The 16,190-nt window shown below is 35.6% G+C and overlaps 1 protein-coding gene across 12 annotated transcripts in view; it reads left to right on the forward strand.

Annotated features, from left to right (window-relative positions):
- The window catches only part of CASK (peripheral plasma membrane protein CASK), a 766,374-nt gene that overhangs the window by 655,176 nt on the left and 95,008 nt on the right, over window positions 1-16,190 (forward strand). The gene's annotated exons all lie outside the window — the stretch shown is intronic.

Consider the following 16,190-nt stretch of genomic DNA (forward strand, 5'->3'; position numbering starts at 1 on the left):
GGGGTGTCTTAGTTCATTCTGGATGTCAGCATTTAGGTTCGCAACAGCTTGTAGTGTCGATCTGCCTTTTCGGAAACCGAATTGTTCTTCCGGGATGAGGTTGAGTCTTCATTGAGTCGGTCCTGAGCATCATTGTAAAGAGCTTGAAAATTGTATTTTCTAGTGCGATGCCTCTGTATGAGTCTGAGGCTTCTGTGTCTCCTTTCCCTTTCTATAGAAAGCCAGGCCAAGTTTCTTTCTTGAACAAAAGTCAGTGGTTCTGTGCAAGAACTGGCAACATCCAAAACATGTTCATGAGAACTTTACTTAGGCAAAGCATCCTTTTCTGTTGCTAATCTTATAGATAACCCTTTCCGATATTATTCCATTGTTTCTTTTATATCATCTCATTCATAAAAACAAAGTTTTGACGCCTGTAACACCAATGAAATGTTCAGTTTCATTCAGAAGTAGTTTGATAATTTGTCTTCGAATACTTACTCTTCAAACAACATAAAAAAATCATAAAAATGAATGAATTAATTAAATGTTTCTGCCCGGAATTAGGAACATTTGTGTGTCCGGAAATAGGAACATTGCACTAATTATCCAAAATTCCCGAGAAAAAGTGTCCCGAACTTTAAATAAGAAATGTGCACCATCTAACAATGGTCAAAACCCTATTCTTCGGAATGAAAGCATAATAAACCTTTCGTAAAATAATTTTGTCTTATTTACAGAGAATCAATTATCGCTCAATATTACAACAGACGAAATATAAAGATATTCTAATAACCTTCGCTCACTTTCCGGATTTCACACACTCTCAATGCCATGTATCGCAGTCAGCCCTAAAATGTTACTGCTTTCTATAGACTAGCCAAACGAATGGGTAAAGGATTCTCTATAAGCACAAAATGATAAAACGTTACGAGTTTCCGGAAATAGTACCTGTCCGGTAATTGGCCCCCCTACCCTTATGCTTGAAGTAAAAATATTCTTGAAGCGAGAGTTATAGAATTTCAAAAGATGTGTATATGTGCCCTGAAAGAAAAATAAAAATTATCAAGTGCTCATGAATTTATGCAGAGGAAATTAAAATCTTGCACGAATATAATAATAAACAAATAAAAATCGTCGAGATTCAAGATACGACTAAGCCGCAAATTCTACGTAAAAAGTCATGCCGACAAGTTGAGTGTTGAGGATCTTTTTGCGTATATATATTTTTAATTTTTCGGCTTATGTGAACTCATGTCTTCTTCTTCAATTTTGGCAGTTTTCTTGCTTTAATGCAGCAGCTAGTTTCGGCATTCGTCATGAAGTTTTGAGATAAAATATTCTAAAAATACGGAATGTTTTGAAAATACTATTTTTATTTCTAAACTAATTTTTTTCACTCTCACTGCCGTAAGTATTCTGTTATTAGCTTGTTTTTAGGGAAGTAAATGGTTTTGCCGTGATAATGTTGGCTGCTATTGACGACGGGACGTAAGTCAAATTTACTTTTCTAGGGAAATAAGTGAAAATAATATGTTTCGTTCATCAGTCACATAGCAACAAAGACAATAATACGAGGGGCATTTCATATATATAATGCACGGGTTGGCAGAACTATGAAGTGGATGACGCAACATCAATGAAAATTATGTAAGTTTCACTTTAAGGATTGAGGAAGGAGCACGTGTGTTCGTTTCGTCCATAGCGTACTCTGTGTTAAGTAACGAGAGATAGAAATGGAGCCTATATGTGTCCCGGGTACTGTGACGATTGAAGACCAAAGATCGAATTTTTACGTGGTAAAACTTCCCCACAGAAATTCACACTGCCACAGAGTTTGTGGTGAACTTACAGTGGACTGTAATACAGTTTCTCATTGAGCTACTTGTTTTCGTGATGGTCTTGTCAGCAAGTTTGCAATGTCCTGCTTCTGTTCAGCAGTCAAGGAGTGAGGGACTCATCGCACAGATTTTTTTCTTCCTCAAATTCTTTGTCAAAATGTGGGATACTGAATTTGGTGAAATTCCCGTAGCTTCTGAAAGTTCCACGCGTCGCTCGACGATCTTCTTGAAGAGCACTCGCCATAAGTTTCACACTTCTTGACGTGTTGACGTTTTCGGCCTTCCTGGTCTTGCATCATCGTGTAATCTGACACGAAAACGAGTAGCCAACGAGAAACTATACTACGGTCCACTGTAAGCCCATACAAACTCCGCTCTGCTGTAGATTTTTGTGAGGTTTTATGTCACATAAAGATTCGATCTTTGATCGTCACAATACCCGAGACACGTGTAGGCTCCATTTCTCTCTCTCGTTACCTAAAAACAGAGTATGCTACATGGATGAAACAAACACACGTGCTTCTTCCTCAGTCCTTCAAGTGCAACTGATATAATTTTCATTGGTGTTTTCGGCCTGGTTGGCGCAGTTGGTATAGCGCTGGCCTTCTATGCACGAGGTTGCGGGTTCGTTCCCGGGCCAGATCGATGGCATGTAAGTGTGCTTAAATGCGACAGACTCATGTCAGTAGATTTACTGGCATGTAGAAGAACTCCTGCGGGACAATTTCCGGCACATCGGCGACGCTGATATAACCTCGACAGTTGTGAGCGTCGTTAAATAAAACATAACATTCAACATTTCATTGGTGTTGCATCATCCACTTCACAGTTCTGCCAACCTGAGCATTATTTATGAAATGACTCTCGTACCAAAGGTCCTCCTAACAGTTCTGGTATTAAATAATGTAAAATGAATAAATATATTTTTATTACGTAAAAGGTGAGGGAGTGGAAAAAACATTATATGCTATTCGTGAGTTATTTAGAATTTGCTAGTCTGGACTACTTAACTACAGTCCTCGCTATCGCTCGGGCGCAAACTCGTTCTTAACTAATAAAATCTGCTTACCGTTCTTGATACACAAATAACTAGCCTATTATTCCTGCACGTTGTTAGGCATCGTTAGAGCTTTCTAAAAAGTATTTGTTCGTTAGTTGGTCCACTAGATATTAAATGTTTTAGATGGTGACAATGTGAAAATAATAGGTGATTTTGATAGCTACGACCAAACTTTTAGCTGTTTTTCAAGATTTTTTATTGATTGTTTTTAGCGTCTACATATATTTCTTAACTTTCAAACGATGTATCGTTCACTGTTCTAGTCGAAATGGGTGCGGATCACTGTCAAAAACGTAGGTACGGGTAACGCGAAAGTCTGACATCTCGTCGTGAACCCCCTCCTCCTGTGTGTACCGAAATGTATGACGTTTTATGTCAAAATAAATAATATAATGCATACTACTAACTTAATGATGTGTCACATTTCATCCTCATTGATTTTTAACTGAAACCAAAAACAGGTATATTACTGTTAATAATAAAATTGAATTAAATATTCCAGTTAAAGAAATGTGAAAAAATAATTAATGGTACGCAACTATTGTTATTAGTAATATTAAACCCTTATATATAAATAATAGTAACAAGATATTCTATTATCATAATTATATTATTATCAACAATTATTATAGTAATAGCAACAATATTATAAAAAAAACACAAATTGAAGACCGAGAAAAAAGATCAACTTTTGAATGCGGATTTGATCCCAAATCAAGAGTACGATGCTCTATCTTGTAAATTAATATTGGCTGATGTTGTCATTATTTCTAACAAAAGTTACAAGATTAGCATCAAATGAAATATTCTCTATCTCAACAAAAATAATCGTAAAGAAAGAATTAAACTACTGTATTTGCATCTAGTGTTAACTATTCATGAAAAACAGAAACAACGGAATAATAAAAACATTCATTTTATTATAAGCTATGAAGTTTAAAAAGGTGAAAATGTAATTAAATGTAGGCCCTACAAATTGTGGAAGTAACATTCCGTAAAAGTACATTTGTTGTCTGTATTGGATATTGAGGAAACTGATGTTGATTTATTATTTACTAGTTTAACGATAATTGGGTTATGGCATTCCTCATTGATTTGCGAATCATCAGCAACAAAATTGACAATATTGCTGTGATACTCGTCGATAGCTCTGATTTAAATTGGAAAGGTTTTTACACTCCATTTTTGAATTCGGACATCAGCGAAATGATCACATTAAAATTGTTCCTTCTTGTAAAATAAATATCTTTAAATCGGACATATACATTATCAGAAAATAAAAATAATTATAGTATATATTTTATAATACTATAAGCGGCAAGTTATTTAATTAGTTAGCTAATTGAATTAAATGATGGCCCAGTGTAGTATATGCAATTGATATTACGTGGTTTATTTAATTTTAAAAATGACCCATTTTAGTTATTTTGAGACACTGTCCATAATACTTACAGAGTAGCCAGTTTGATGAGTAAGGGAATATTAATCAGTAGTTATACAGGGTGTTTCCGAGGTGGTGTTACAAACTTCTAGGGATGATGGCGAAGGGCATATGTATCAATTTGAGATAAGGAACCCTGGTCCGGAAATAACCGAGTCGAAAGTTATAAACAAAAATAGTTGTGTGGGAATGGAATTGTAATTTGGCACCACGTGCCCTCCTTCCCTTAACTTTTAGAACAGTCGTGGAAAGATGGTATGGGCCGGATGTCTCCTACGTGGGCACTTGTCCGATACAATCTGTGAGCTTGTCTACTGTTCCCATTGGCTCATCCGTATTCGAAAATCAGGTCTGCTTATTCCGCTCTCGTGTACTCCTCCATTTCACTAGGACTGATGAACTGGACACTGCAACTTGTACACGTACACTGCTGTCTACAGACGTGCATATCAGGACCGACCATGTCCGTTACACATTACGCTATCTGTATTGCTTTAGTGTAGTTTCCTGTCTCCACCCCTCAGACAGCGCACTGAATGGAATACTGTAAGTAGACAACGTAAACAACGTCAGATGAATACAGTATGTGTAAGATGTACAGATAAATACACATAAATAAGGTGTACAGAGGTCATTTCCGGATCAGGGTTCCTTATCTCAAATTGATACATGTGCCCTTCGCCATTATCCCTGAAAGTTTGTAACACCATCTCGGAAACATTCTGTATAATTGTAATAAATACCTTATGTACATATCATAATGCAGTTGTTTGTAATTATTGCTTTGTCACTTGAGATTTTACTGTGTTAAAATGCAGTCGGTTTATCAGTAATCTAGAATATTTAGCCAAATTACTCCTGTCCGTTAAATGTCGTGACACTCCGAGGCGCTTCACCCCTGAGGGGGTAAATGGCTTCCTTCATTCTGTTCCGTCTTGTGCTGTATCTTCATTTTCTCCTACACGTTCTTGGTCCAGACGAACTTGATCCATCAGATTTTGGTTCTGTATGATAGTTTAGACTAGCGGTGGCGAAAATGCAATCGTGCGCCGAGCCACTGTGTAACCTGCAACGTGCATAGCACCTATGGAGGGAGGCGGACACCCGAAGGGGAAGTGAAGCAACTGTCTGACTTATTAACGGATTTTCATTTTCCTTACGTCAAGCACTTAAATATAATTTTATACAGTACAAGGCTACAAACTAATATTTAGTACGTGTAACGAAGAAAGAAATGAACAATATCACAACCTAAAATTAACTGTCTTCAGAATGTCTCTGTCAGTCTCTGTCTGTCAGTCATCTGTCTGTCTGTCTGTCAGTCGTGATCTAAATTTGGTTTTTACTATTTTAATTGTTGAAAATAATTTTTCACAAACGTAAGTTGTAGCGAAAATGGCTTCAACAGAGCAAGCGAAAGAATGAAGCTTCGGATATTTATTTTTTGGCATAGATTTGAAAGTTCAACATTTGTCAAGTCCTTACATATAGCTTTCATTGACATCACATAGTAAATCAGTGAGTTCAAATTGAAGAGCTAACCGCATTATTCGTACATCTGCTGAAAAAGGGTCGACGTACAGAGATGATGATTATGATTATGATGATGGTGATAACAACAATAACACATAACCTTTTAATGTCTCATCAGTAACATGTAGGCTAGTATAATGCCGTTTTATGTTATACAACCGTTTTCCTCGTGATATTTGTGAACAAATCATACATTTAATATTCTCATCATATTGACAGCAAAAAAATGCGTCCTCCCATCCTACTTGGAACTTTCGTACATGGTTTCGAGAGAGACATATGCCACTCGCAGGTCAGAGACAAATACAAATGGAACGGAGTTTGACTCCAGTGAGTGAGAGGGTGGGGGTTGGGGGAGGTTAGAAGCAAGCGAAATGCTCAGCTTCACTGCGAGCCACAATGTCTCGCGAGTCACGTTCTCGCCATGGCTGGTTTAGACTCAATGTGGTTTCCCACCATGCAGTTTTTAATAAATAGGTGTTTCCTCTTATCAACACGTGTTCCCACCGACGGAGTCTTTTTATGTTTACTGTAATATCTGGTTTCGAAAGCATAGTTTAATAATGTTTTTCTTTCTCGCCATCTGCCTTGGCTGGACCAGACATTTTCCGCAATGCCTTGTTTTCGGAAATTATGAGTTTATTACCGGCCTTTTTTTTTTTTTTTTTTTTTTTGCTAAATTAAGTAAGATGGTTAATTTTTAAATTACATTATAACACTAATAAAATTAAAATCTTTGTGTATTCAGATTAAGGTATCTTTTACTCATCGCGCGATATACGTGTCATTAGTTTGAAACTTGATTTCGGCATAGCGTATTTACATGAAATTGTTTTTGTTTCTCACTGTAAACGTCATGTGACATTTTTTTACAGTGTCAGTTGTCGGTAAACATTATCCTAAGAGTAGAATAACATTATATCTCTCCTTCTGTAGATCCGTCCGTCCATCCATTCATCCATCCATGCATCCAGTCCACACCTGTGGAGTAACGGTCAGCGCGTCTGGCTGCGAAACCAGGTGGCCCGGGTTCGAATCCCGGTCGGGGCAAGTTACCTGGTTGTGGTTTTTTCCGGGGTTTTCCCTCAACCCAATACGAGCAAATGCTGGGTAACTTTCGGTGTTAGACCCCGGACTCATTTCACCGGCATTATCACCTTCATATCATTCAGACGCTAAATAACCTAGATGTTGATACAGCGTCGTAAAATAACCCAATATTAAAATTATTCCATGCATCCATCAAAACATCCACTCATCGAAACATCCATCCATCGAAACATCCATCCATCCATCCATCCATGCATCCATTGAGACATCCACCCATCGAAACATCCATCCATCCATCCATCGAAACATCCACCCATCGAAACATCCACCCATCTAAACATCCACCCATCTAAACATCCACCATCCACCCATCCATCGAAACATCCATCCATCCATCGAAACGTCTACCCATCCATCCATCCATCCATCGAAACATCCGTCCATCGAAACATCCGTCCATCGAAACATCCGTCCATCGAAACATCCACCCATCGAAACATCCATCCATCCATACACCTACCTACCTTGCGCCTTACCTGCCTATTTTCCATTAAAAATAAATATAACTATCAGTACATTATTTGATTTTACACACATGGCCACTTTGTACATTAATTTAAAAGTTATGTGTATTATTCATTCGCTTTTATTCTGTTAACATAAATTACAACTAAGATACACGATCTAAAATTCAGAATCATAATGTATATAATAGAAGTTGTATTTCATAATGTTAAGTTTCTGCACACGGTGGGAAACCCAAAAGTCTAATTCTGATATATGTTTTATGTTTTGTATCTCGAACAATTATTTATTCACAACATAATACACATATATTGGTTAAATGAAGTAATAGTTTTTGATAATAAACACTTCAATCAGTATCTTCAGAATAGTCTTTTAATTCTGTGTACATATTTCAATAAAAACACTCGCCAGACAATTTCTAAATCATATTTTCTTAAGAGGTTAGGTACAGCTTACAGCAGTAAATTTTTTGGAAATATTCAACTTTTTTTCCTCCATTACCGTATCTTGTACAATAATGAAAATTGGTATGTGTAAAACACTATTCTTCTGCTATATGAAAAAAAAATATTTTTACGATTAAAAAAAAAATATATATATATATATATTTTTTTTTTCAAAATTCAAAGTTCACTGTGCAGTGATGAAGCGTTTCCCTCATAACTCATAAACTTGTTAACTTTTTCATGTTCTCTCTCTTTTATTTTATTGCTGAAACTCATATTTACAATATCATGCTCTTTCAACTACATTCCTTAATAAACAATATTTTTTTTTTTTATTTTGCGTTAGATATTTGACCATTTTTAAAAGGAATTTATTTTTTTATCAAACAATCTATCAAAGGTAGAGGAGTGATCTTGCATCATATTGTAGATATGACATGCATAAATACAGACAAAAAATTTCATCACAGAATGTTGGATAGTTTTTTAATTATGAGGGAAACGCTTCATCACTGCGCAGTGAACTTTTAATTTTGAAAAAGGAAATATAAATAATTTTTAAATCGTAAAAATATGTTTATCATATAGCAGAAGAACAGTGTTTTACACTACTAATTTTCATTATTGTACAGGATAGAGTAATGGAGGAAAAAAAAGTTGAATATTTCCAAACTTTTACTCCTTTAAGCTGTACCTAACCACTTAATTGAATTCTTTCCTCTAACTCTTTTACACTTATATGAAGATACATTTCTTACAGAGTTCTTGCTCTTCTTCGCATAACATTAATAATTGTTCTGTATGTGGTTCAGATTCAGTTGGAAATTAAGCGGACTTGTACATGAACGCATAGGAAAAACTCATTACACATTTATATTTGAGCTGCAAATGAACGAAAAGTTTGTCATAATTTCATTAATTTTTTAAGCATTATAATAGGATCACTTAGGAATATTTTAAGGTCTGAGATACAACTTTTAGTGCAGACGTTTTCTTTGCTTACTATTACACAGTATGTTAAAAAGTTGAAATCTTATATAGACTTTCACAACTCAATTATACGTTAAAAGTAGGTTATTGTGATTCTGGCGTAATATTTCAAGTATTTTTTACAGAGATTATGAATTTTAACTAGAGTGGTGATTATTTTTATCATAAAATGAATTGTTTCAAACACAACTAGTCACAGAAACATTATAATTAGGGCTAGGATATTGATGACCTATAAATCACGAAAAAATGTCCTAAAAACAATGCATTTATGACTTAAAAATCTGTCAAAAATACCCATAAAAATGCCCTAAAAATTGTTCTTACATTTGGCTTAGTAGGAAAAGAGATTTTGTATTACTTAATATTTAGACTAGTAATTAAATTAAATTATAGTACCAACATTTAAGTTTATTTAATTTTACATATTTTTTGTAAGTGGTACACTTTCATTAATTATTTTACCTGATGTAGTTTACATGTAGTCAACCATAAGGCCACTCTTATCCGGAATTAGCAGGTATAGAGGAGTCTATATTGAAGGAGTGGTTGGAGTGTACTACGTTAAAATGGCAATATTTGTGTAGAAAAACGATTAAAATATTATACAAAATAATGGGTATTAGCCACCGGCATAGCTTGGTCCATTAAGGCGCTTGCCTGCCGATCCGGAGTTGCGCTTGGTCGCGGGTTCGATTCCTGCTTGGGTTGACTATCTGGTTGGGTTTTTTCCGAGGTTTTTCCCAGCCGTAAGACAAATGTCTGGTAATCTATGGCAAATTCTCGGCCTCATCTCGCCAAATATCATATCGCTATCACCAATTCCATCGACGCTAAATAACCTCGTAGTTGATACAGCGTCGTGAAATAACCAAGTAAAAAAATAAAGGGTATTAATGGACAAAATATGTGGACAAAATATCAAAGGAAATAAACATTATTTTATATTAATAATGGGGATTTGGTCAAAATTAAATGAAAATGACTAAAAAATGTCCAAATAAAAAAAAAAGATGCTCTTATGAGTTGAAACAGGCAAAAAATGCAAAAAAAATGCCCTAAAATGTATCTTAAAACACTCAGTTTATCACATAACACATAAATACTAAACCAGCTATGTTTCTGGCTTACTAGAAAAAAGACGCAATTTCATCAAAATCCTAGCCCTAATTATAATAGTGTATTTCAAAATATTGTCGTATTAAGAACACCAGTAGAAAAATCCTTATGTAATTTGTTTTTAAGATATGCACACTTCGTACTCATATATAATTATTTTCACGCAGTATGTAAGAGCGAGTTTAGAAAAACCATGCACTAAAACATTATAGCTAACCCCTTCAAATATTCACAAGTATCCATTTATAACACTGTAAAAATTACATCAGATTATGTGTGCAACTTTTATACATTTGCAGTTCACATATTAGTAGATTTATAATTTTTTCATGCATTCACGCGGAGGTCCCGTTAAAGATTGCCGTTTTCTTTATAAAGTATTTTAAATACAGTGTTTAAAGGTCCTTTGTATTTTATCTTCTTACTATTATCTAAAATTAATTCATCTTCTCAATTTTTCACCACACTAATTCGTTCAGAATTTTCCTACAGTAATTCTTTGTCGTCGGCCTGGGTAGCGTATTTGGTATAGCGCTGGCCTTCTGTGCTCGAGGTTACGGGTTCAATCCCGGCTCAGTTCGATGGCATTTACGTGTGTTTAAATGCGACATGCTCATGTCAGTAGATTTACTGGCATGTAAAAGAATTCCTGCGGGACAAAATTCCGGCACACCGGCGACGCTGATATAACCTCGGTAGTTGCGAGCGTCGTTAAATAAACCATAATTTATTTTTTATTTAATTCTTTGTCAGATTTCTGTTATCAACTTGGTTATATTATTCTTTTTTTCTTGATTTTCTTCTAAATAGTTGTCTCTCTTATCATATTAATAATTATTTTCGTTGTTAATCGAAACAGCATCTATATTGTTACATCACGAGTAGTGACGTTGCATATCTTGAATAATACTTTGTAAATTTCTGTTCAGTTCTTTTCTTCTGGATTGATATATACCTTGTACATAAAATAATGTAATAAGAATACACAGCAATAACTTTTAAACCAATGAACTTATTTTATTTTGTTTGCTTTGTAAGATTAACAATGTTGGGAATTGTGTTACACAGTTTCTACTTGTGCGCCTCTGGTTGCCCGTGCGATGTCTAATCGAAGGTCAATTTCGTTTCAAATTTTTTGAAGCATAACTGCTGTGATCGTAGAAATGACATCTCTTATTCTTACATGTAAGACCTGGAGATTCGCTACGGGTGTTCTATAGATGTCATTTACTTAGCCCTACATAAAGAAATCTAGTGGCGTTCAATCTGGCGACTTCAGAGGCCAAGGGATTGGACCATCTCTTCTGATCCGTCGTCCAGGAAAAGCATAATCAAGGAAGTGTCTTACTTGGAGAGACCAGTGCAGGGGTGCCCCATCTTGTTGAAACAAGATATTTGGTAGTTGCTTAATTTGAGGTAATAAAAATTCTTGTAACATATCTAGGTACACGCCAGATGTCACAGTTTTCTTTGCGAAAAAGAATGGTCCGATTATTCAATCATACATAAGTTCACATTGACTTTGGGGCTATCTTTCTCTTGTTCCCTCACCCTATACGAGGAAGCTCAGATCCCCATATCCGAACATTGTGACGGTTTACGCGTTCCGACAAACGCTTCATCAGAAAACAGCACTCTTTGCAAGAAATTATCTTAATCTATTCTATGCAACATCCACGGCAAAATTCATTCTTCTTACCTTATCATTTTCTGTAATAGCCTACACAATTTGAAGTTTGTAAGGAAAGAGCTTAAGACGCTTTCGAAGGACTTTGTGGATAGTTGATTGTGGAATTCTCATGATGCGCGACGAATAGACTATGTTGGACTGTGTTGGAAAGCTTCATGTATTGCTACAACCTGAGCTTCAGGTACACTCGGTCTTCCTGTAGGTTTTGGCTTTCCTACGCTACCAATTTGCTATAAGTTTCTATATCATAGCGGAATATCACGTCTAGAATGTGCATGACGAGTATTGTAAACTCTCCTATAATTTCTTTGAATCTGTGTTGTTGAATTAGTCTCAATTAGCCATTCTACACAACGAGATTTCTATTCTAAATTCGCCATTTTCAGAAAAAATGTGACGTACGGAAAAAAGTGACATACGGTTCAAGCAACAATGACTATTGCCAATGAATAAAATCTCCCAACTTTTGTTAACATCTTACAATAACCTTAATTCAATTATTCTGATTGTGTTATTAGATATTTTGATATTATTTTGTTACATTATTTTATGTACACTGTCCTTAATGTCAAATCACATCCTTAATACAAGATTTATCCGATGAAATTGATAAGGGGGGCGGGGAGAATAGACGGAGTTGTGATCGATTTCGCTAAAGCTTTCGACGTAGTGCCTCACGAATAACTTTTAGAGAAACTAAGCAGGCTTCCAATAGATAATCGTGTAGTAAGATGGATAAATAAATTCTTAGAGAGCAGAACCCAAAAGATCAGACTAGGAAAAGAAATATCGGAACTAGGAAATGTAACATCAGGCGTGCCTCAAGGGGCGGTCCTTGCACCTCTATTAACAAGAAAAGCCTGGAAAGCACTACATTTCTCTATGCGTATTCTGAAGAAATCTAACCGAAAGTCAAAAGAATTAGCGTACAAAACCCTTGTTCGCCCAATTATGGAATATGGATAGTAGGTTGGGATCCGTACAGACAAAACCAAATCGATTCAATAGAAAAGATCCAACGCAAGGCAGCTAAATTTGTCAAAATGGGGAAGGGACATGGTGAGGAGATAGTGAAAGATTTAGGGTGGGAACTTCTCAAATCAAGGCGACGAAAAACCAGACTCACCGCATTGTTTAAGGCACAAATGGGACACAAAGCATGGACCGATATCAATGCTAGATTAGCAACACCATGATACTTAGGAAGGACTGATCATATTAGGAAGTTTAATTGTAGAAAACAAAGAACGGACGTGGCAAAATTTTCCTTTGCTAACCGCACAATACCTGCGGCAATCTTTCAGTGTGGTCCTCTTAAAATCAATACATTTAAGAAAAGGTTGAGAAGATTAGACTGAAAATGTAATTGGAGGTGCAGTGTAATTATTTAAGTTGTGTCATGTAAGTAATTGAGTTGATATATAATTAATTAAGTTGATATGTAATTAATTAAGATGATATGTAATTTAGTTGATATGTAAATAAATTAAGGTGATATGTAATTATTTAAGATGATATATAATTGAGTTGGTATGTAATTAATTAAGGTGATATGTAATTATTTAAATTGGTAATAGTTGGGTGAAATAGAGGTACTTATAAGTTAGATTTACTTTTGCTTATCGTAGGCGTTATTATAGAATAGTTTTTATTTATAGTCCTAGGTTTATTGCATTTACTATTTAAAGATTTACGTTTATTTTATTTTATTTTATTTCATTTCATTTACGTTTATTTATTTTATTTCATGTAATTGTAATTATTGTATATTATATATCACTGCCACCGGGTGTATACCCAATTGTACTGTTAATACATACATACATACATACATACATACATACATACATACATACATACATACATACATACATACATACATACATATTACTGAAATTATTTAAAATGATTAGTGTAGCCTATCTACATCAGCTTCTTGTCTATGCAGATGACGTGGATATGTTAGGAGAAAATACACAAACGGTTAGGGAAAACACGGAAATTTTACTTGAAGCAAGTAAAGCGATCGGTTTGGAAGTAAATCCCGAAAAGACAAAGTATATGATTATGTCTCGTGACGGGAATATTGTACGAAATGGAAATATAAATATAGGAGATTTATCCTTCGAAGAGGTGGAAAAATTCAAATATCTTGGAGCAACAGTAACAAATATAAATGACACTCGGGAAGAAATTAAACGCAGAATAAATATGGGAAATGCGTGTTATTATTCGGTTGAGAAGCTCTTATCATCCAGTCTGCTCTCCAAAAATCTGAAAGTTAGAATTTATAAAACAGTTATATTACCGGTTCTTCTATATGGCTGTGAAACTTGGACTCTCACTCTGAGAGAGGAACATAGGTTAAGGGTGTTTGAGAATAAGGTGTTTAGGAAAATATTTGGGGCTAAGCGGGATGAAGTTACAGGAGAATGGAGAAAGTTACACAACACAGAACTGCACGCATTGTATTCTTCACCTGACATAATTAGGAACTTGAAATCCAGACGTTTGAGATGGGCAGGGCATGTAGCACGTATGGGCGAATCCAGAAATGCATATAGAGTGTTAGCTGGGAGACCGGAGGGAAAAAGACCTTTAGGGAGGCCGAGACGTAGATGGGAGGATAATATTAAAATGGATTTGAGGGAGGTGGGGTATGATGATAGAGACTGGCTTAATCTTGCACAGGATAGGGACCGATGGCGGGCTTATGTGAGGGCGGCAATGAACCTTCGGGTTCCTTAAAAGCCATTTGTAAGTAAGTGTAGCCTATTTGTATGAAAACATTTTGACTTCTTATTTTAAGTGACAATTTCTGCAGAAAATGGAAGATAACTTAAGGCGACATACAGTATTAACACAGACAAATGTAAAACAGATTTTTTGTTTAATGGCGGTTACTTAACATTTTGCGTCATTCACCCATGTCCATCTGTAAGAGGAACACGCCACACTTGTACACCCTTCACCCCAGAGCGTTGTTCTTGTTCCAGAGCGCAACACCGTAATGATTAATATTTAATGGAGCAATGGTACAATGTCGGTAGAGTAAACGCAAGTATGCCTCGGAAACCTACCACCTAACACCGCCTTTGTCCACAAATTCCACGTTAGCCCACCAGGATTCGAAACCGGGTTACCAGCGTAGATAGCCGACGTTCTAGCCATTCGACTAACGGTGCGCCCAAAAGTAAACATGTAAACAAGCAAAGGATAAAACATACTTACTATAAATAGCTTCTAGTACTGAGTTTGTCCATCGCCATTTACTATTTATATTGGGCCTACTAGTATTACGTAATAAAGATTTCTTATCACTACATACTTAGATTATTCCATGAAAATTAAATAGTAATGTAAAATGAGAAGATCTATCAGTTCCTCATAATTCATTTCTCACCAGATCATAAAAGATGTAGGGGAGAGTTGGGTAGTATCGGACATCGGGTAATATCGGACAGTGCGTTTCTTTCATCTACCACCAGATGGTAGTATCTGAAAAACATGGTTACGTTTCTGTATGCGACATCACAGAAACGTAACCATGTCATTCAGGTACTATCATCTGGTGGAATATGAAAGAAACTCACTGTCCAATATTACCCGATGTCCGATACTACCCAACTCTCCCCTATACTATTTAAGATGCTTTGAAGAGGTGGAGATTCCTCTGAACAGCTGTGTTAGTTAGTCTTACTATTCACACTACCATCCCTTCATTCGCCCTGTTGGCAGTAAATAACCGTGCCAGTTAAAAATTGTGAAACGAAGTAGTGAATAAATAACGCATAGTAAAAAAATTGTAACACAAAATTATTTATGGGCCTATATATGTTGTACATTGGACAGACAGGCAGATCATTCCAAACTCGATACAAAGAACACATTAAAGCAATAACCAGAGGACACAATACATCTACATATGCCGAACACATAACTAATGCCAGCCACACATACAGTAACATAAATACAGACATGGAAATCCTACACATACAACCCAAAAACCAAAAACTCAATACACTAGAACAATATGAAATATACAGACACACTAAAACACACCCTAATCAAAACTCAACATACAGATCAATTTCAGAACACACACACACTATTTGACACAACTCTTCATCACACGAACGCACCCACGTAACAGGCAGCGAATTTGAGATGAGCCGAGACACAGAAGGTTCTGAGGATGGTGTGAAGTAGCACCGAAACAGCTGTAAGTCGCACATGTTTACATAATTAACACGAGTAAGATCGCCATTTAATCAATTATTTATATTCAAGTGTTATCTACAAATCGTTCCCTCAACAAGGAATGGAACTTCCCATGTAAAAATGGTATCATGGTTATAAAAATTATTACTTTAATGCAAAATATACATTTTATATTGTGTTTTACCACGCAAATATAAGTTCATTAAGTTAAAAATTATCTACGCTATACAGAAATGCTTGCTGTGTAAGGCTTGTGTTGTAGATTTGCTTTGCACGATAAACTTTCTCTCTA

The sequence above is a fragment of the Periplaneta americana genome, chromosome 16, assembly GCF_040183065.1.
Source record: "Periplaneta americana isolate PAMFEO1 chromosome 16, P.americana_PAMFEO1_priV1, whole genome shotgun sequence".
Taxonomy (NCBI): domain Eukaryota; kingdom Metazoa; phylum Arthropoda; class Insecta; order Blattodea; family Blattidae; genus Periplaneta; species Periplaneta americana.